This window comes from Chanodichthys erythropterus, chromosome 15 (assembly GCF_024489055.1).
Source record: "Chanodichthys erythropterus isolate Z2021 chromosome 15, ASM2448905v1, whole genome shotgun sequence".
NCBI classification, from domain to species: Eukaryota; Metazoa; Chordata; class Actinopteri; order Cypriniformes; family Xenocyprididae; genus Chanodichthys; species Chanodichthys erythropterus.
Window position 1 is genome coordinate 26,659,746 of NC_090235.1, and position 24,122 is coordinate 26,683,867.

Below are 24,122 nucleotides of genomic sequence, written 5' to 3' on the forward strand. Positions count from 1 at the left end.
CATGGGAGTAGAAACAAATGTTCCAGCTGTGCAACTCTGACAGTCATGTTACTGTAAATCACAATGTAAATCAGTCAGCGGTGGAGGGACTACTTTAAATGTAATTGGAACATAACTTTTCATTGTGTGCCGCCAATTTGGAGTTGTGTTGAGATTGCCTGTGGCAGTCTCAGCAGTATGATCAAGAAAAAATATCACATCGATACTAGATCATATGCAGTGCTTTGTTTGAATCGTTGTTGGGTTGTCTTATTATTTTAAGAGGCTGCAACTTAGATGAGTGTGAAAGGGTGAATTGATTGCATGTGTGAATTGATGTGTTATGTGCTGTAGCAATAATCGAAATGACTAACATTGCAGTTTTCTGAAAGTCAAACGGACTGTAATTCAGTGTTCTCGGTCAGAGTTTCATAAATAAGGATTCACAGTGACACTACGGGGATTTGTGAGATTTTATGCCGTAGAAGATTTAGTAATGATTTACAATAAGGTCCCATTAGTTAATGTTAGTTGCATTACCTAATAGCTCATTTCCACTGAGTGGTACGATTCAGTACAGTTCAGTACAGTATGCAATTTTTGCCGTTTCCATTGTCAGAAGCTGTGAATGGTACCCTAACTGTACCGTACCACTTTTTTGGGACCCTTCCATTGGGGTACCAAGCATAATAGTACCAATAGTACTGCTACTAAAAGGGTGGACCTACACTCACTGCAGAACGTTGATTGGTTGACAGAGAATCATCACTTGCGCGTGCTACAAGGTGAATAACAACACAATACTGTCGCAACACAATGTGTATTTTTCGGCTGTTTTTCCTTTTGCAGCCTTCAGCCTTTGCTCAAACAAAGCTGCTGTATGTCCTCCATTGTTGTTTACTGTCATTTTCTTCTTCACGCAAGAATGAGGTTGATCGCTACTTTCCAGCATACACAATGCCTGTTAAGTAAGGGTACTGTTGATGGTGGAAACGCAAGCCGGATCAGGGTTTGCCGTCCGAAATCATATACTGTACTGAACTGAACCGTACCGCTCGGTGGAAATGAGCCATAACATTAAGAATGAGCAACAAATTTGTTAGTGTTTATTGATCTTAGTTAACGTTAGTTAATAAAAATACAACTGTTCATGTTAGCTCAGGTCTATTAAATAATATTAATACAACTTTTGATTTTAGTAATGAATTAGTAAATTTGTTGAAATGAACTAAGATTAATAAATGCTTTAGAAGTATTTTTCATTGTTAGTTCATGTTAACTAATGTAGTAAATTAATATTAATGGATGAAACCTTGTGGTAAAGTGTTGCCGAGGATTTAAATTAAAAAAAAAAAAAAAAACATTTGAAAACTTTTTTTTTTAATTAATTATATTAATAACTGTATTATATTAATTATATATTAAATCTTTTAGAAAATTGGTTAACACGTTTTTTTTGTCTGATAACATTACTCTAATAATTAGTCTAATTAGTCTTTTTATATATTTGCCTGAAAAGTATATATTCTTATATAATATTACATAATTCTTAAAATGAAATATTTAAAATAAACTAACTATAAACCTTAATAATGTATAAATAATTAAATACAAAAATTCTATAAATGTATTGAGAAAATATTTACACTGAAGCTATATAATTTATTTTATTTATTAAAAGTTTAACCTTAAAATCACAGTGATTCATTCCAAGTAATAATTTAAGCCACAGGAGTCGGATGGTTAGGTTCAAGTCTAGATATGTGTTGCTCTGTTTTGTAAAGGTAATTGTAGCCTAGTTTTTATTCATCTCCTCTTGTGGCTACAGAGAGGAACTAATTCAGTTTGAGTTTGTGGCAAAGATTCTCTGGCAGGGGGGCATCATGATGTTGAGTTACTCATGTGTGACCCATTAAAATAAACCTGTGTAAAATGTTCTGCATTTATAATTATACCTTTCAGCTTTGACAGTGTAGTTGGTAACATAAATTATTGATCTCTGTTGAGCTGAAAGACTTTATTAATTAAAATGGAGATGTACTAATTAAGCTCTCAGCATGGGGGTGTCACTCACCAATTGTGGCACAGTTGAGAGAGATGAGAATGAAGGGAGACTCTAGGCTAGTGATGTGACCGTAGCAAAGAGTAATGAGCAGGAAAACAGAAGAATTTTTCTTCCACTATTAAAATACATAACTCTCTCCAATCCCAGTTCAATGTGTGGAAGAGCAGGAACATTGTGGCTCTGTGGTGTATTCAAAACGTTGCACTGTTTAAGAGGTCTGACATTTCACTGTATAGCTCAATGGCTTGAATTTGAGGGAGGTCTTTCCTGTTTGTCTAAACAATGGGTGACAGGGCTACGACAGATATTGTGGATCACCTTTAAATCTATCTTAAAATTGAAAAACAAACAAAAATTTTAGTTCATTTATAAGATTTTGGGACATATTTACTGACAGCTTTCATCAGTGCAAACCCTGGTGTTAAAAAACTATTGTCAGGATTTACTAAAGACACGCAGAGAAAAATTAGCACTGAAAAGGTGTGGAGTGGACACAGTTATTTTTGCAGCTGACCTTATTGCATATGGATTTGTAGGAGTTTCCCTTTCAGATGCAAAATTTATGTGAGCAGAGTATTTAAATTAATCATGCAAGGTGATTTACTAAGGTTTGAGCTAGTCAATTTACTGGTATTTCCACCCTCATTAACCACCCAAAAAAAAGCATGTCTTAAACCAGATGCTAATTTGTGCTGCTCTTGGTAGACTGCGTTTTCAGTAAATCACGCGCAGAACTTTCCACTCCCATCTGCGCTTTTTTTTGGAATTTTTTAATTTGCCCTGTTTCGTAAATCTGGCCCTTACTGTTTATGTTAATTAAAAATAAAACTATTACAAATCATTAAAATAAAAATATTAATATTGGATAAAATCATAAACCTTAAACAAAAATTTGAACTTAAAATAAGTTGAAGTACTGAGAGTTCTAAAACACTATACAAGCTAAATAGAAACGGGAATGAATTGCTATTCCTCTGATACAAATACACTGAGGAAGAAGAAAGCTGTATATGATTAATATGATTATAAAGGATGTTTGCAAAATCTATATCCCTCTCCCACAGGTTTAGAGCTTATAAAGCCAAGATTACTGAGCTTAAACCAAAACAACACTGTATAGATTAGATGATATTTGATTTACTCCCGCATGCTGTTTCCTAATTCCCACCCTTACATAACACATTTTTTATATGGAAGGTCTTTACTGACCACAGACATTTGAGTAGGCTAAGACTAACCACTTTAAAGGGCTACTCAAGTTGAGGTTAGCTCATACTATTCTTGGTCTCTTGCTGATCATTCAGCAGTGCAGTGCATGTTCCAGATGTTTAAAGAATGTCTGCTGAAACACCATATGTATTACATGTTGCAGAGCCTTTGCACTGAAGTTTAGTTATATTACCCAAGGGATGGAGTATCATTGTGATCGCTAGCTCTCTGCTTCATCATTCAGACTCAGTAGCTTAATATCATGCTTGTTGCACAGATGCACAGCAACTTGCACTGTGAAACTAATATATCCTTTTTCCCCATCCCCAGTCAATAGCATTTATATATATATATATATATTTTAAATCACTAATTAGATTTTGTTATGACTTGCAAGGGCAACTGCAGTCATTTTTTTTTTTTTTTTTTTTTTTTTTTTTTTTTTTTTTTTGGCACGCCTCGAGATGGTCAGTTAGGTTATCTGCATATATTTTATTAGCTACTAAAATAATAAAGACAAAAAAAGTGAATAAATTTAGAGACGCAACTTCTCAGAGAATATGCTTACAATAACTGTCAGAAGGCTAAAACTCTCTCCATGAAGCATCTTCAAATTCATCCCCTCCATCGCTACTGCAGTCATCAAAGCAGCACTTTTTAACAAATTATTCAGCTTCAACAATACATTTCAAGACAATTACTGTCAGACTGTTCATGATATTATGCATAATTCGAGGCTCTCCAATTTTGAGGACTGTGATACTATAGTTTTCACATTTTGATTTTTTTTATTTATTTATTTTTATCCACTGCTACTTTTGATCTGATTGTTTTTAAATATGAACAACAGTAGTTGATACCAATACCAGAGAACTTGAGCAATCTCTCACAGAGTTACAAACCATGTAAATATCTTTGTATTCTTTCATGCTAGAGTTGTACAAATGAGGGTACTTTCTAACCTCTTCGCACAATCTGTTGTCTATATAGGCCTCGTTGTCGCTGTAGCTTGCATGTGTTCCAGTGTGGTGAGAAATCGAGCCATTTAAAATAACTCTTATATTTGAATGCATTTTTGAAACATGACACAATACATTTTTTCAGCTTTGTTTAATGAATAGACAGTTCAAAAGAACAGCATTTATTTGAAACAGAAATCTTTTATTCCCTTATAAATAAATGTCTTTACTGTCATGCTTGATCAATTTAATGCCTCCTTGCTGAAACAAAATTTTACTGATCCAATACTTGTCAACAGTAGTGTAATAATATAAAATATTAAATAAAAAACAATAGCCTGTAGCTTTCAATTATCTAAGTGAATTAATCCACTTCAGTTTGTCATGTAATTATTCAAGTAAACAGTCAGTAAAATAGAACAATGAAATAAATTAAGAACAATGAGTGTTTTTCTGTTTCTTGACAAATTGTAGTTTAATTAATGACTTAATAGAGAAGAGCAGGTTTATTAAGCTGTGTTTAAACAGTAAAACCTAAAGCATAGATATTTTTTTTTGTCTTCTCATCTAATTTTTTTATTACCATTTATAATTTTTAAATATATTTTTAAAAATTTAGTATTGACTTGGTGCCAAAGTACTTAAAGGATGCTTTTTCACAAGATGTAATATAAATCTAAGGTCTCTCCTGAATGTGTCTGTGAAGTTTCAGCTCAAAATACCCCATAGATTTTTTTTAATAAATTTTTTTAACTGCCTATTTTGGGGCATCATTAACTATACACTGATTTTGGTAGTGCGCCGCCCCTTTAATTCGCCTGCTCCCTGCCACACGAGCTCTTGACTATATTACAGTGCATTTACAAAGTTCACACAGCTAATATAACCCTCAAATGGATCTTTACAAGATGTTCGTCATGCATGCTGTATGCATGCTTCGAATTATGTGAGTAAAGTATTTATTTTGATGTTTGTTTACATTTGAATCTGTAAATTGGTTCTGTATGAGTTTGAGGCTATGCTCCGTGGCTAACGGCTAATGCTACACTGTTGAAGAGATTTATAAAGAATGAAGTTGTGTTTATGAATTATACAGACTGCAAGTGTTTAAAAATGAAAATAGCGACGGCTCTTGTCTCCGTGAATACAGTAAGAAACGATGGTAACTTTGACCACATTTAACAGTACATTAGCAACATGCTAACGAAACATTTAGAAAGACAATTTACAAATATCACTAAAAATATCATGCTATCATGGATCATGTCAGTTATTATTGCTCCATCTGCCATTTTTCGCTGTTGTCCTTGCTTGCTTACCTTGTCTGTGCACAGATCCAGACGTTAATACTGCCTTTCCTTGTCTAATGCCTTGAACATGGGCTGGCATATGCAAATATTGGGGGCGTACATATTAATGATCCCGACTGTTACATAACAGTCGGTGATCCACGTGTTTTCCAGAAGTCTTTTAAACAAATGAGATTTACATAAGAAGGAGGAAGCAATGGGGTTTGAAACTCAATGTATGTCTTTTCCATGTACTGAACTCTTGTTATTTAACTATGCCAAGGTAAATTCAAATTTTGATTCTAGGGCACCTTTAAACAATAACAATAGCAAACAATACTTCAATATGAGTGAAATAATTGGATCCTAAGCTATTCTCAAGAGCTGCTGGTGCTGATCTTTACATGTGGAGCACTGCTCAGATCCCTTTTTCTCTGAGTTCCTTTTTTCTCTTTGTGGCTATGACAACAGGTAAAGTCTCCCCTCAACCGCCCCCGAACCCCCCCCCCCCCCCCCCCCCCCAACCCCCTCCCCTTCAAGAAACATGTGGGCCATGTTGTATTTTTCTTGCCTACAAAGACTTCCCAGTCTCCTTTGAATGCCTGTGGCTGGAGCTGTGTGCTGGAGTAAACAATAAGGCAGTCACGTGAGGGGCAGCAGCAGCGGCTCTGCAGCATCTGTGGGAGCGGCTGCGCTCCTCTTACGGGCACTGAACTTTGCTCTGTTTGGAAGGACGGCGATCGGTCCTGCCAAACCCGAGAGGCTGCTCGTCCTCTCTGCACTCAGGGGCTCGTGTGCATTTTGAAGTCTCCTGTGTAACTCAAGGAACTGTGAAATCGAGAGGTTACAGCTTTGGCACTACCTCACAGCACGTAGTGACAGGAAACGCAGCACAAATGACTCGGCCAACTCCCCCACCCCTCTTTTATTCTTTGTCTCAGTCGTTCTTTACGCATACACTGTTGCTTGTTGCTTTACAGCTGTCTGCCTACTGGGATCTACAAAACAACATTTTAAAAATCAACTTGTCTTGGAGTTGTATATCATATAAGGATGCACTGATACCATTTTTTTTTTTTAAGGACCGAGTACGACTACCGATATATATTTTTTTTTTTCTGGTACTCGCTGATACTGATGCCTATACATTTATTAATTTCTATTTATTTATTTTTTTAGTGATGTGCCAGTTTTCCAAGCACAACAAGGTGAGACTAATGAATGAAGGACAGCTTCTTTAATATTACCAATTAAAAAATAATAATTTGTATGTGTTTGTCAGTTGTCACAAACTTAAAGCACAAATTTCACAGTGTCCAATAACCTTCAAAGGGCATAATTACCAAAAACACACATCGTCTTTTTTAACCTGCCTTTCAAGAAGTGCTAACACATATCCTTTTTTCACCCACCTGTTTACGTCCACTAAAGCCATAACCGACTGTATTTACGTGAAATACTTCACACAATGGACATTTTGATGACTATTTGTGCATTTGACCATTCAGGTGCAAGGAGAACTGATTGTGCGCTGTCTGAGATAACTAGGGTCAAGAAAGAGAGAGCGCGCACGAGAGAGATCGCTTCTTTTCTGTGTCATTCAGCTCGATTTGCATGTAGTTCATAATGTGTGGGTTGTCATCATTAATTTTGAAGTATTTCCACATCCCTGAGGCTGACATTGTTTCTGCTGCTGCCGCCACCGGTGTCTCTGTGCATGGACAATTCTGTCAGTTACGTCACGTGAGGTATCGGGTATTTTTTACGACTATAGGCCAGAACACACCAAGCCGACGCCAACGAACTAGTGGCGACGAAAGCAGACTGCGGGGTTGGCTCACGTCGGCAGCGTCTGTGTCCAAAGTTGCCCTGACACACCAAACCAACGCTCGACAGCCGACGGCCAAGTAGCACGTCAGTTCTGCGCCTGCATGAGATGAAATGCCTTTCCGTACCAGCAGGTGGCAGCATCTGAACAGCCAATCAGAATGATCAGATGGCCCGACAGACCGACGAGCTCCGATGCCGATTTTAATGGCTGTTTCTCAATTCCAAGAACGCAGAGAATGGACTTGCATTCTCGTGGAGTCCGGTCTTGCCAGGCGACCTTGAAAGAACGATCTCGGAAGGACGCAAGGACACAGAACACATCATTTGAGAATTGAGATGTGCTGCGATCTTGTTGCTCAACTGACCGTCCCGGTATATTATAAGCGGCTAATGCACAATAAATACAACATAACATCACAAACAAATGTCATAACCTGTTAAAAAAAATCTTTCATATTAATATAGACATTGTTTTCATATAATTTTATTTCACCTCGTGTATTTATGAAAATGAGTAGCATTTTGCTGTTATGCTTTGTCAATGTTAAGATTATTTTTTATATGGCAATAAAAATACTGCAGGCTTTATTCAGGTTATCATTTTATTAAAATTACGCAAAACAAATGGTTTGCTTTCACGAGCCGTCACGTATTTGCGAGCTTGTAGCTGGAATCTCACGAGAACTTTAAAGCTTACAGGCTTCCGTACGTCGACCGCCGCAGCGTCTTCTGGGATTTTTAACGGTTCGATTCCCTCAAGTTTGCATTCGATGCATCCTCAATATCAAGAACACATCCGGGTACTTTCATGCGTCCTCTGTTCTTGTGCTCTTGAGTATTGGAACGAACTTCGACGGTTGATGATGACGTAGAGTAAGAACACAAGGACGCAAGATCGCTGAAGAACGCATATTGAGAAATTTCGAATTGGCCGTTACAAAAGCCGACGGTGCGGAACACACTGAGAAAACTTAGTCGGCCGACAAAGAAAAACTGCCTGGTGTGTTCCTGCCTTATGAGTACAAGTACATGAAATTGGTATCGGGCCCGATACCGATACTGGTATCGCTATCTGTGCATCCTAAATATCATATACGCGCACGCGCGCGCGCGCGTGTGTGTGTGTGTGTGTGTGTATGTATACATGTGTATGTGTCTGTGTGTATAATAACTTTTTGTTTTTCAGCAAAAAATACTTAAAAATATATAATAATGTACACTGTACAATGCCTTTCAAAAATTACATTTTAATAGACAAGTTAAGTTTATTTTTAAATGTAATTATAATAATAAAAATAATATTAATTTAGTCATTTTGAAATAATAATAATAATAATAATAATAATAAATAAATAAATAAAAATAGTAAAAATGGTTAGTGTGACAAATGTTTCATTTTTTTGTTATACATTAGGCAATTAAATGTATAATCATTTATACTGTACAATGCCTTTCTAATAAGACATTTTAAAGGCGATTTGATTTCTAATAAAATAATAATAAAATAATTGGTTATAAGGACAATATGCACTTCAAAAAATATATAATATATACTGTATAATGGCTTTCTAAAATGACATTTAAAAAGACAAGTTGAAATAATTTTAATTAAGAAAATAATAAAATGAATAATAAAAATGATCTGTTAGTAGTGAAGAAACGGTTATTTTTATGTCATTATTGTTAGTTTTCTAACAAAGGTCAGCACTATTTTTCATTTGAATGGGAATTTTTTATTCTTATTATTGATTTCTTAAAACTATTATCTGATTAATTGCTTATTGGCCAATTTTAACACTTTAGTGATTGGTATTGGCAAAATCCACTATCGGTCGACCTAGTCTGAATGTTAACTCAATTAGCCTGTCAAATAATCACTGTTTGGGTGAACTATTTCTTTAAAGTGCTGCAGCTACAAAATGTCATGGGTAAAGATCAGTATCACCTTTTGTTTTTTTGCCTTTTCTGTCTCTTTCTTATTGTATTTTCCAGATTTACACTGAAAATTAACTCTAAAACAAGCCAATGGCATAAAAAGCCACCGTAATGTGTTTCACGGGTGATAAAATGAGACTGAAGCCCTCTTGAGACTCCAGTGGCTAACTTAACCCCCCTTTCAGCGGCTTGCTGTCATTCCGGGGTAGGGTAGAGCGCTATATGATGGCCATAAATACAGTAGCAGCTCTCCCGCAGCCACTTAAAAACAACGAGAGCTCCGCCTCTTTTCTCCCTCTGTTCTTCTTTCACTCTCAGGTGCTGAGTGGCAGAGACCCCTCTCCATCTCACTATCGCTTTCTTTCTCTCTAACCTTCTCTTTTCTGTTTTCACCCTCGCTCTCTCGCTCCTTTGCTCTCCCACTTTGTCTCTGTGGCTCGTGTTTTTCTGCGGTGTAAGAGAGCTGCTCGTCCACCACTGTGCAGGGCACTGAGCTACACATTTACATAAGGAACAGTAGCCTGGCACCAGCTCTACCTTAACCAGGGCATCTGCTGCTGTTTACCAAGTGTGCGTGCACAGAATCAACATGCCTCGACGAAAACAAAGGAAAATTAGTTTACATGCTGTTACAGTATAACTTGTTTACTGGTTTGGAGATGCACCTGTTTCAATTATGTGCTAAATCACAATGTGGCTGTCATGCATAAATCAAAAAAATATAAGCTTGTACAGAGCGAAAGATTTTTTACATTTTGTGAATATAAATAAAGAAGTTGCCAAGGTGTTCCTGTGCAGTTGCAAAGATCTTATGAATGTACAAGATGTGGTACCATATCAGATATTGGCCGAAAGTAGAGATTTGTTTGTATGCTCGTTTCTCTTATTTTTTTCCATCTAACATTCACTTACAGCAAACACTAAAAATTTAAAGGGTTAGTTCACCCCAAAATTCTGTCATTAATTACTCACTCTCATATCATTTCAAACATGTAAGACTTTTGTTCATCTTCAGAACACAAATAAAGATCTTTTTGATCAAATCTGATGAAGTCTCTCATAGACTGCCTTTGCAACTTGATCTTTGATGCATCAAAAAGTTCGTAGAGAGATCGGAAAACTAATCCATATGAATTTGATCTCAAGACTCATGAGACTGAGTGTTTTTTAAAAGTTTAACTTCTTTTAACTTGATTAATGCGTCTCATACACAAAATATGTGAGCACAACGGTCAAACATGTCCGTCTACCACATTTACGTAGTAGAACAATGGAAAAGTTGGTTAGTTCCAACCAAGGCGAGAAACGCAACAAATCTTTTCCATCACTTGGAAAGGTACCGTCTTAGTGTAAATAAATATAAAAATATAAATATTAGATGAAAAACAAACGAAAATTAGAAATTTTGCCTTGGCAACTAGCTGAAATAAGTCTAAGTGGAAGAACTAAATTTACTAAAACTAAACTAAATTAAAGCTAAATAGAAACATTTTCCACAAAAACTAATAAAAATAACAAAAGAACATAACAATTACTAAAAAGAAAACATCTAAACTAAAATAACACGGACACAAGGTGGTATCATTCATGAGTTCAGAATTCAGAAATCCCTGTAAATATGAGCAATAGTAACATTGATGTTGCCTTAGCAATCACCACATATACTTTAAGCACGCCTTTCTATTGAGTATGTTGTTTGTATTGTTGTTCTGCAGCTCTGTAGCATAAGGTTGATGGTTCACGCTCTCTCTATGCATAATGTTGATAAACAGATCACATATTAATGGAAGCAGTGTTACTGTGAGCTTCTAACCACAGTCAACTTCTCACTCTTAACCATGCACCTGCCATTTTTATTATACCCTTAGGCGGCTTTGTGTGGAGTCCGGCGAGGAATTAAAGCAGTGGAAACCACAATAACTTCCCTAATAAGTGTCCATAACACGCTCGCAAGCGGCAGGGTCTTTGTCCTGGCCTGAGGCAGTTAGGACATGATGTTCAGGGGAAGATGTCTACCCCCACCACACGCATGCTTTCTTACCCATCAGCCCCATCTCATGAAGTATGGAGTTTTATGAGGCACTCCAATACCCCCCACACTGTGTAATTGGGAGCGTCTCTGTCGTAGTGATGGCTCCCTGGGGGAGATGGGTGATGCGGGTGATGCTGGCGGGGGGATGGAGGGGGTCACGTGCCGGCGTAAGGGATGGTGGGCATGGGAATCTACGAGAGATGGGGGACACTTTGCCTTTGCATTGAAGCATCAACTTAAACATAAATAAATCAAAGTTTTGTAGGCAGTCAGTGTTTGTTCTGTTGCTTTAATTCTATCTAATGTGGAGGGGACTAGATATGTCTCTCACGGGATGAAGCACAGGTGCTTTGTGGGCTTGCACTCAATAATAATCACATTGTCACTAGTGAATTCCAGTGTGACATTTGTACTATTGACCTCAGCTTTGTGCGTATCCCTATTGTTACCACAGACTGCTGCCTTCCTCCAGGAAAGTTCCTACATTTGAGTGTAGAAGTTGTTCAGAAGATATGTTCAAATTTTAGTCATAACACAATTAGACATTTTAGGCAGTATTTCTTATATATATAGTTGAGGCTTATTGCTTTAATTTAGCAATGTATTAAATTGATCAAAACTGACCGTAAAGACATATAATATACAAAAGTTTTCTTTCAAATAAATGCTGTTCTTTTGAATTCTCATCAAAGAATCCTGAAAAAAAAAAATAGTTACACAAAAATATTAAGCAGCACAACGGTTTTTAATATTGATAATATTAATCAGTAATGTTTCTTGAGCTGCAAATCAGCATATTAGAATGATTTCTGAAGGATCATGTGACACTGAAGACTGGAGTAATGCTGCCGAAAGTTCAGATTTGCCATCACATTTGAAAATATATTAAAATAGAAAAGTTATATTTATCGGCTTTTTTTGTGCCTTTATTCAGAGAGGACAGTAGAGAGCAGACAGGAAAGCATTGGGTGGAGAGAAGGCTAACCACTAACCACTAGGCTATCGGTGCCGACAGAAAAGTAATTTTAATTTGTAATAATATTTCACAATATTACAGTTTTTACTGTATTTTTGATCAAATGAATGCAGCCTTTGTAAGAATTACTTTCAACAACATTCAAAAAACCTTAATGACTCCAAACTTTTGAATTGCAGTATTTTAATATTTGTTTCATAAATATTTTTTATATATTACTTGCGCTTACTTTTTAAAAATACAATTGTTTTCTTTCCCCCTTTTTTTCCTCACAAAAAATAGCTATAATATAACTCATAAATTCATAAATAGTCTAGAAACCTTTGACATGCAATGAAAATCTTTACTGCTTGTAGTTTTCAACACATTCTTTCCCATACATCTAACACTACAAGTAAATTTCTTCAGAACCTTATCTATGTTAGCCAGCTAATCTTGGTGCAAAATCGGCAAAATTTGCAGTGAAGTGCTGTAACTGTTTAGTGAATTTGACCCTTACAGTTATTATGACTTATTATGTCATCATGGTTCGCTCAGTGGGGGAATTAAGGCATGATTTTCTGTAAATCTGCTTTGAAATAATATTGCACTTATTGTGAATGGTGCTATAGAAATGTAAATGATTCTTTAATTGACTCGGTGCAATAGGACATTTTCGGAGCAGCTAGCAATAGCGAGCTAGCTTTCAAATCATAACATCTTACCCTCCCTTCAAAGCATCTCCAAAGCCACGCCTCCTCCAAAACACTTGAACGCACGCATACACAGCTGCTCTCGGCAAAGCGTCACAAGAGACGGCGTTAAACTACCTCATGTCTCAAAGCACATGACATTGCAATAATAATGAACATAATCAACTTAGAGAGCTTGTACCGTACTGCTGCAGATTAATTTTGGTGTTGATACTGTTGACATGGAAACGCATAATTCCGAGTCTGAGGATGTGAACAGCTCTGGTTAGAACGTCACGGGTTGCCATCTCTTAATTACATGTTAGTTATGAGCTTGTTGTTTTGATTCAGTAGGAACTGTAAAAGGTGACTGCTGTTTGTTTGCGATGCTCGTGACTGAGGTGATGAAACATGAAATGTGACTGAGCATGAAACATGCTGATGATGTGTGTGTGGGTATGTAAAAACATACGTTGGCAGGCAGGTAGGACATCATATTATTTCATTCGGACCGACTATAATGATTGGATGAACATTTTATGGTCTTAAGCCTTCCACAGGCGATATACATGTATAAAAATACATTTAGACCATTTAACATATTGATTGCTATCAGCATATGAGGAGAGTTTCAACCAGTATGACAAAAATAATTTCTGTAGAGAATCACCTATTGCACCTTAAACTCAGAAAGGTACCTTGAAGGGAAAGGTCACCCAAAAATAAAAATTCTGTCATTTACTTGCCTTCATATCAATCCAAATCACTAGAAAGGTATTTTGTAGAATGTTTCATCTGTTTAAAACAACATTAAACCCCTTTGACTTTCAATGAAGGAACAAAAAAAATAACATGAGGGTGTGTAAATCATGACAGAATTTTCATTTTTGGTTAAACTAACCCTTTAACCCTTTTGTAGTTTCCCATCTCATAAATATGACCATTCCGATGTGACTTGAAGACAACATCTGAATCTGGCAGGTAGCCAGCAGGAACACACAGGCATTGATGCGAGTTCAGTATTCAGGGAATAGAACACGACCAAATGTGATCAGCAGTCATTGTTGCCGCTGTAGACTTTATAAAGACTCCTTTTTCACGTGGTTGCCTCCTCCTTTCACAATCACCTCGCTCTTTTTCCTGACAAAAGGGCCGGCTAAATGAATTGCTTGCAGCAGCAACAAGCTCTGTATTCCCATCGCTCATTAGGTCAGACAGAAACATCAATTCTCCGAGTCCATCAAAGCAGTTGCTATGCCTGCTGCACGACGCGGCTCTTAAAAATCCCAGCGCTGGCTTTGTGAATGCAGTTCAGGTACTCCGTCATGGCGCCTCTCAGCTGGGGGAGGTGACGCAAAGTCTACGGTTGGTCTTTTGCCGGTTCCTTTTGTGGGTCATGTCTTTGTGTGAACTGTACTGTTGGATGTAGACTGAAATGTAGGGCGCCGATGCCACGTCTCATACATGCACATGACCATATTTCACATTCATTTCTCCTGAGGTGGGACGATGTAGGTATATAGGTTAATATACATCACTGATTCCCAACCTGGGATAACTAAGCTGGTTAGAGGAGCGATTTTAGATTTTTTTGTTTTGTTTAACCTATAAAACAGGAAAATGTAATCAATTAAGAATGTTTACTAAGAATATTTATTATTATTACTATTATATATATATATATATGTGTGTGTGTGTATATATATATATATGTATATGTGTGTGTGTGTATATAAAAATATATATATATATATATATATATATATATATATATATATATATATATATATAATGTGTGTGTATATAAAAATATATATATATATATATATATATATATATATATACACACACACACACACATATATATATATATATATATATATATATATATATATATATATATACACACACACACACACACACATATATATATATATATATATATATATATATATATATATATATATATATATATATATATATATATGTGTATGCGTGTGTGTCTGTGTATACATATATATCTCTGTGTGTGTGTGTGTATATATATATATATATATATATATATATATATATATATATATATATATATATATATATATATATATATATATATATATATATATATATATATATAGTTATGTATGTATGTATGTATGTATGTGTATAGTAAAATGAAGCAAAACACCTTTAAATGCCACAAAAATGATTTATATTAATTATTATTTTATTATTAATGTTCATAATAAAAACAATAATAATTCTAAATATTTTAATAAATTAGAATAATAGCAAATATTGATCATATTCATTATATATATCAAATATTTAAAATATTATTCACATCATTCTACCTCTGTACAATACTTGTTTTCAAAGGAAAAAAACATGGTTAGATTCCAGGTCTAAAGTGAAAAAAAAAAAAAAAAAAACAGACAATTAAATCATCACGAATAATTATTTGAATGACATTTTTATCATCAGCCAAAGTTTCATGATTGTGACAGCCATAATTAATGATAATGCTAAATGATATTCAGTAAAAATGGACAATTTAAAATTTCTGAGCACATTTCTGTTCTCAAGGGGTTTTTGGGCACATACTGCAAGACAAAAAAGGTTGGAAACCACTGATATAGTACACAGTTCAGAACAAAGAAATTCACCTGCAACTGCACCCTGTCTGGCATTTTTCTTTGACGTGCTTATGAGAAGCTTTTCATATTAAGCATATTTGTCATATAATTTTACCCAACAGCATGAATGACTGGGATTTTTCTCCTATTCTTTCTTTCATGTAGGCTCTTTTACGGTGGCACTGTGTGACGGAGTCAGATTAAGCCTTGTTTTTTCTTTTCCTTCACAAACATGATCTGGTCCTAATGGTGAAAAAGAGCACTATCCTGAGGTCGATGTTAACCCTTATTACCACAACTCTTACACACACAGCCCATGTTTAGCAGGAATGTGGAAACCTCCCTCTTTGTGAGCCTGTTTACCCTCCTCACATCGAGGAACGCTCATGAACACTGCGGGGAACTGTAAAAACTCGACCCAACCGTGCGGGGTGGGGGCAGGGGTGGCTATAAATGGCGTATGAGTGGCCAGTGTAGCCAAAACGCCGCACATTTTGTCTGTTCTCTGTTTGCAGATTAGCAAGTAAACAAGGCTGTCCAGTATTATAGGAAATCATTGTTTGACTCCAGCTTTGCGTCTGGCCGCGGGCCAGGTTTCACAGGCACAGTGTTTATCCATACTACAGGGAGCTGGGCCGTGTGTGTGAGGTAAGAGGAGGCTGGCTTTGGGCCGGTGCCAACCACTGTGATTTCTGGACCGCCTCGAGCATCCCTGTGTTGACCGACAGTACCCCCCTCGGGCCCCCGAGACCGGCGCAGCCCGCGCATTCAAAGTATCTTGTGTGAAGGCTTAGCCTACGGGCGTGAGGAGAGCACTTCTGGAGCCTGGGTGGAGGGGGTGAGATGAAACAAGCGTGGCATTGAGAACAAAGAACGTGCGTGCGTTTGTGCCCTCTATGTCAACGACACGCTCGACCTATAATAATACAAGTAATAGATGATGAATGGATTACTCTTTGCTTTAATCAAATTAAAAAGAGATAATATGTGTGTATCTATGTCAGGTTGCCAAGGTTAATGTCTCTCGCTCCAGAGCGTTTTGCAAGTTTGCCTTCCAAAGAGAGAGAAAAGGGAAGATTTCCAGAAGAATTGGATGGTAGAGCTTGCAGAAGATTCAGTGATCAAAACTGGAAACAGTCCTGGACTGGTCCTCTGGGCGGAGCAGACTCAAGATGTTTTCTAAAGTTTCTATGATAGACAGGGTACTTTTAGCCAGACTTTTGACTGAAAGAATACATTTTGTTCCCTTTTGCAGCATATTTCTGTCCAAGACCTGTTAACTTAGACAAGATGAGACTGTCTGAAGTGACAACCAACATTTGTTTTGTTGGTAACACTTTACAGTAACAAATGTGTTGCTCATGGTTAGTTCATGTTAGTTAATACAATAACTAATGTTTAATTAATGAACCTTATTGTTACCATTTTGTTTTATGTATTGTTTAGGAGGAGCATAGGTAAAGTAAATCGGGTGATTATTTACTCTTATTTACTCTTTGAATGTTCTGTTCATCAAAGAATTCTGAAAAAACATGCATCACGGTTTCCACAAAAATATTAAGCAGCAGAACTGTTTTTAACATTAATAATAAGATAATAATGATATATGTTTCTTGAGCACCAAATCAGCAAATTAGAATGATTTCTGAAGGAGTAATGATGCTGAAAATTCAGCTTTGCCATCACAGGAATACATTTTGAATATATTTTAAACATTTTAAAATATATTCAAATGGAAAACAGATGTTTTAAATTATAATAATATAATTGCAGTCTTGATGAGCTTTCGAGGCTTCTTTCAAAAACATTAAATATTATATTATATTTAGGGCTGTCAAAATTAACGCGTTAACGCGTGCAAATAATTTTTTTCAGGTTAACATGTTAAATAAAACAACCCAGTCGCTTGGTTTGTCCATTTTCAACCCAACTTGGGTTGTTTTTAACCCAGCATTTTTTAGAGTGCAGTTATACTGTAATGTTGAATGTCTATAATTAATGTTTTAAAAAAATCTATTTCATAGAGACATCAGTACCAGTATTAGTATCAGTGATACTGGCCTTCACTCATAAAAAGATGCCATTAAACAAATAATTAAAATATACTAAGTTATTTCTACATTAATTTGGAGAGTAACTGTGAAATTATTATAAAATAAAAAAAAAATGTTTTGCAACAATGTTTTAATCGTGATTTAATTACAGAAAAAAATTCAATTGACAGCACTAATTATTATATTATATTATATTATATTATATTATATTATATTTATTATATTATATTATATTATATTATTCTTTGTTAGATTACATAACCATGTGTGATCTAGTAACTTTAAAACACACTTTAAAATGCTTGAAAAATAAAATTCTGACCTTGATAGATGCAACCCAAAAGGTAATATAAATAATATCACATCAGCACAACAGCTCCCCATTATGGACCCCAAAAGATAATCTAAAGAGTAATGCCTTACAAATCTAATTTAAATGGTTGGAAAATAGCTGATATATGCAGTATATTCACTTGACCACATACCAAATATGTATCGATGTGCTAAATTAATCCAGTAACCATAAACAAAAACTGAATCGCTTTATTAGTATAGCTGTCTACATTGGATGGCATCCACCACGCATTTCACAGACTATGGTTTACTGCTTGGTGTATATTTTTAAATTGTACTACAGGTATAAATGCTATTGCAGAACACATTTGTACCGCCGTATAATATAGACGGTATAGTCATACCCACCAGAGCTGCACTGTAATGATATTGCACAGGAAATTGAAATAAAGCAGCCCATATATACCACAGCTATTTTATCTTTTAAAGGTATGTGATGTTGATTGGATCTGCACACAGCCGTAGATAAACGCGGAGGGCTCGGTCCATGACCGTATCTGATTAGTATCTGACAGTCAGAGGTCACCGTCACAATGCTACATGTTTACAGCAGGTTAACGCTTATAATGCCTCAAAGTCTCTCATGCATATTTGTCCCATGTCGTATGCAGATTTTTACGTGGATGGCAGTGATAACAGAACATAGGAGCTCACGCCGGGAAGCTTGAGGTGTCTGATTTATTGCCTGTTATTTAGAAGGAAATGAGCGTCATACACTAGTGACTATAATAAACGATGGACGGCCCAGCTCGAACCAACTTCAAAGGAATCACTCTGCTCCCTCCTGTTCTTGCTCAAAACCAAACAGGAAGGGGCTGGCTACAGGGGAGGAGCTGTGTGCTCTGGTTTTTCGGGGAATTCCCCTGATTTCCCCAGTGCTAGAGTTATCAGCGTTTGCTGACACTGAAATTCTCTTTGAATTCTGAATGGAGAGCAATTTGTTTTCGATCGTTTTGGTATGTTGAAGACATACACACAAACATTTTTTGTGCCACTGTTGCAAGGACGAATGGCTTGAATGAGTCCACACTGATTAAATGCAAGAATACTGATATTGGCTTGAGAAAATGACTGTAATCCAATCAGTTGTTATATCCTCCTAAACCGCAGTTATTTTTGAAACTGGAAACATCTTTCCAGTTTTCTGCCACTGTGGGCACAGGCCTCCTCAATGGACTAATTAAACACAAAGGTCCAGATGTCTGAAGGTACGTAGGATAGCCTTTCTCTAGCCACCCGCCCTATCATTTGTCTTGCGAGTTTGGACGGCTACAAAAAAGTTGGCACATCTGTCCATTGAATCGCAACAGATGTCTGCGGACTGCCTCCCTATCCTGGCTGGCAGCCATCTCACGCATTTACCCCCATGACCAAAAAAACCCATTGACGTTTGGCTTCCTGCAAATGAGGGAAGCCACTGGAAGAATTACTGGGTATTAATGACTCTTAAATCTGGGTAATTCATACCCAGGCTTATTTCTACAGCATGGTCATTAATTTATACCTGCCTGATTGAAAATGAGCAGAAGGAGCATGATCATATTGTCCCATTCCCATTGAGAAAACCAAAGAAGTCAACGGAGATGGGAAATGACAAGCCAACATCAATGGGATACAGCACAGGCTCAGTTCACAGCAGAGCATCTGTTTGTCTGTTCTTTTTCTTTATTTGAGAACAGTAACTCCTATAATGTGTTTTTCCAGCTTCATGGTTGAAGATATTCTAGTGATGATGGGAAGAGGCCATGATTAGAGATGTGCAAAATTACATCTTTTCATAATCTACTAGTTGTAAGCCCTGTGTAATTAGGCTGGTTTATGGTCATGACAACCAGAGGACATGGGAGCAGAATTGATTAGGGATGTAACGATTCCCTCATGTCACGATTCAGTACTTCAAGACATATGGTAAAAGGTTAACTAAAAATTAACTGTTGATTAAAATGCTAAATTTGGTTTTACATTGGGGGTGGAAATGAATAGGCTTGGACTTAGTGCGGGTAATCCAATGCATAGGGCAGTGTTGATAGCAAAATAAAAATATTCAGGATTCTGAAGCTGAAAATACAGAAAAATCTGAATATGCTTGCATTCTTGTCATTGACCAGATATATTTAAAATAATGGTCCACGATAGACGGGTGTTTTCAAACACTCCCGTTTTTATCTGTGTATGTGCTCGGTGAAGAGCGTCATTGATGTCTATTGATCATTGAAGCCAATCACAGACAAATCCGATGTGTGCGTCAACACAATGGCCAATCAGAGATGTTTACGAATCCGCTCAGTGCTCCAAAGCGTCACATTTTTTAAATTTCAGTACCGACTTGGTACCGAAGTTGGTACTTTTGGCAACTCTAGTAAATAAACATTTGCTATTTTTTACTGGTACTAGACATTTGGCATTTTTAGGACCCACAAATATTCCCCCATTATTATACATTATATTCAACATTATAGTAGTTCAGTGTAGTACTGACACTAAGCAATTAATTTAATTTAACACATTAAGGTAGTATGTTGAATCTGATAACCCTAAAAATACATTTTGTAGTGTTTTTTTCTTCTCTCCAATTTTCAGTAGATCCCCAAGCACCCCCTTGTGGCCTTTTGGGGGGGTCCTCTGCCCCCACTTGAACTCACTAATCGACTACTTGATGGATGACCAGTTGATCATCCCGACCCATTCCTAGCCATGATGTATCTATTTGAAAATGTTGTTTTTGAAATCACCATGCTATATGAATCAGGCCTTATGTGGAATGGGTCATGATGTGAACTGCGTGGATGAGCACACCGATGTGCAACTAAAGACAGCACTCGGGGTGCTTTAACACTGGCAGTTTAGTTTGAAATGGGACACTGTTCGCATGAAAAATTGGTAATGTGAAAGCTGTCATGTGGTCTTTGGAGCGCACCGGGCGACCGAAACCCGAAACTACTTGTAGGAGACCGCAGCAAACGTGTCTAGTGTGAAAGCCCCCTTAGTCTACTGTCAAATGCATGTTTTGCAGCTGTATGCATTGCTCACCTTCTCATTTAATTACTATTCATAAATGTGTGGCCAGCTTCACTCCCATGGCTTGATAAGGACACTAATGACTCATGTGATTTGGGACTTCAGAGATCCTTTTTTTTTCTTTCTTTAAAGAGTGGCAATATATCACATGTTAATTACATAGGATCTAATACATTTCTAGAAATTTACAATATTCCATGGGATGAGAGATATTAAAGCTCTTAATTAGCCGTCATCCTGGAGCACCAGCATGGCATTATCTGGAAAGCTCCATCACTCCCAACGTGTTCTCCCAAGGTGACCAGGAAGTAGCTGTAATAGCGGGGTCCTGGGAAATGCGGCATTGATGGCAGCCTACCGTGATTTATCCAAAAGCCGTAATGACATCATTCTCGCCGCATGAGAAACATAAATTAGGCCTATCTGTAATGGAGGTCCCGGGCTTCTATGTCAGCCAGAGGTCTCTCTCGTTCTCTGTCTCTCGCTCTCTTATGAGATTTCATGTTGTGCCTTTGGCAGGGCAGCTCAGGTTTTCCCAGGAGAGAATGTGCTCCTCTGAGCTGACAGCTGAGAAGATTTATTACTCCTTCCACACATCAATGCATTCATCATCCATCCTTCAATCACAGGCATAAAATACCCATCTGAGATTTTACAGATGTCCTTTGCTATATAAAAACACTGACATGTCTTTCACGCAGCCCTTTTTTGTTGTTTAGAAACCTGTAAACAGAGTAAGATCAGCCGGTCCGTTCCCAAAGCAGAAATGGGTTGTGTTGAGATATCATCATTCGCCATCATGCTATCGTAAAGAGACATGTTACACTGCATCTGTGAGTGATGAGAGTCATCTGTCAGGACAGATGTTCTTGTTCTGTCCATCATAGGAACGCTGTGTGGTGCAGCTTTGGAGATCCCACAACAATGAACGCAGCATCTGGCATGGAAGCTCAGAGCAACGTGTATGTAATAGCATTTTTGTGGCCTGAATTGAGGTCTGTAATACCTAACCATTAGGGCCCCAGTATACTCAAGGCGCAGTCCTTTTTCGTTCTTCTCTTAGAGGTAAAAACAAGTTTGAAATAACTCAGCAGAGGTATACTCATAGCAAACATCCCAACGTTTAGAAGAATATGAAAATATGTGCTGCACGTATTCCTCTCAAGAACAAAATTTAACACACAGCAGTGAGAAAACAGTAGTTATGAAAGCATCTGATCAAAGTGATGTGGATATATTTGCACTAGCTCTGCAATTTCACACTCATTTCATTTATTTATATAGCTCTTGTACAATAGATTGCTTTAAATCAAGCATTCACTTCACATTCACATCGCTTTTAATTAGAATTACAACTTCAATTTCCACTATAATCAGCTCTCCAGTGTGCATGTTTTTACTCGCGTCTGACCTTGATGGACTGAACAGAAGAAATTTACTAGATAAGATTTCCACGTCAAACGCAGTGGCACTCCAGAGCACACCTACTAAGGATGTGACAGTTGAGGAAATTTTCCCACCGGTTAATCGACATGTGAAAACCAGGGTTCTAAATTAACTTTTTTGATCACCAGCCAATGTGGCTCGTAACTTTCTAAAGTTACCAGCCAATCAGAATTTCCACTAGCCAAATTTTTTTTCGGTAAAAATAAGAGAAATTATGAGTGTCACTGAATGCATTTGATCATTTTATTAACATTGTTAATTATTAAAATTATTAGTTCCCACCACGAAATTGCTCATTTTGTTTTTTTCTTTCGCGTACATGCGGCAATCCTGACAAAACATTACTTTTTTTATGATCAAGCACAAGCCATTCACGACCCGTCAGCCATTTGGCATTAAATTTTCTTTTCTTCGTTTCTCTGTCGATATCCTCATCCCCTGCCTTGTTCCTATTCTAGCCCCCAGAAATCTGTCCCAACCACCGCCGCATTTAGTTTAATCGTAACTTTTTCCTTTACTATCTAACTCCCTCCTCTTTCAGTCTATGCTCCCTGCTCTGGCTCCGTTCGTTATTCTTCTTCCTTGTGTTTTCTGATGGACGCTCCGTTCGTTTCAATGGTTTCTCGCACTGGTTTCACTGCAAACTGCGCGCAGCCAATGGGCGTATGAAACGTCACCACGTAGCATTACGGCACAGTGTTCATGGGAAATGTAGGAAGTGCTGCCAGGGGGATGACCGAGAACAGAGCCTCATGCATCACCGGCCAAACTGGCTAGTAAGTTTTTATTAACACCCGCCAAAATGAATTTTAACCCGCATTTGATGGGTTGGCGGGTGCTAATTTAGAACCCTGGTGACAACACCGGTAAAACCAAATCATCTGCCATTGTCTTGTCAGTCAGGACTCAGGAATGAGGCAAAATGGGTGAGGTGAGGAGAAATCTGACGACTGCTGCTGATCTGTGCTGCAACTCATTCTGAAGTGAGCAGACTCGTTCAGTTTTTAATTGTAATTTCTGTTCTCTAACTTAACTAAATGACTTCTTACTATAAAAAATCTAATACAACAATGGGGGGAGGTGGCGTGGTGGGAAAGTGAAAGCAGGCATAACACAATTTTCCCACAATTATTGTCCCGCTCTCATGCCGGTGCACGTCATCATAGAAGAGATGTTTTTGCGAGAGGGAAGGGAAGTTAATGTTTTTGATTAAGATTGCAAGGGCACATTTAAAGGGTTAGTTCACCCAAAAATAAAAATTCTGTCATTTATTAATCATCCTCATGTTATTCCACATCCGTTAGACCTTTGTTCATCTTCGGAACACAAATTAAGATCTTTTTGATGAAGTCTGAGCAGTTCCTGTCCCTCCATAGAGATTCAACGCAACTACCACTCCAAGGTCCAGAAAGGTAGGAAAGACAGCATTAAAGTACTCCATGTGACTCCAGTGGTTTAACCTCAATTTTATGAAGCAATATGAGAGTGCTTTGTTTGTACAAAAAAAAAAAACATAATTTACCACTTTATTTACAAAATAATATTATCCAAAGTGTCAGCTCTCTTGTGAACACTCGCGCATGTGTGTTGAGTTGATGCGCGAGTCTGAACCCAACACGCGTGCCTTGTGAAGCTCTCGTGAACGTGCATTGCAGATCTGTATTTTTGTAAA

The 24,122-nt window shown here is 37.1% G+C and overlaps 1 protein-coding gene across 2 annotated transcripts in view; it reads left to right on the top strand.

The window, feature by feature from the left end:
- The window catches only part of znf704 (zinc finger protein 704), a 62,291-nt gene that overhangs the window by 18,196 nt on the left and 19,973 nt on the right, over nt 1-24,122 (top strand). The window lies entirely within an intron of this gene.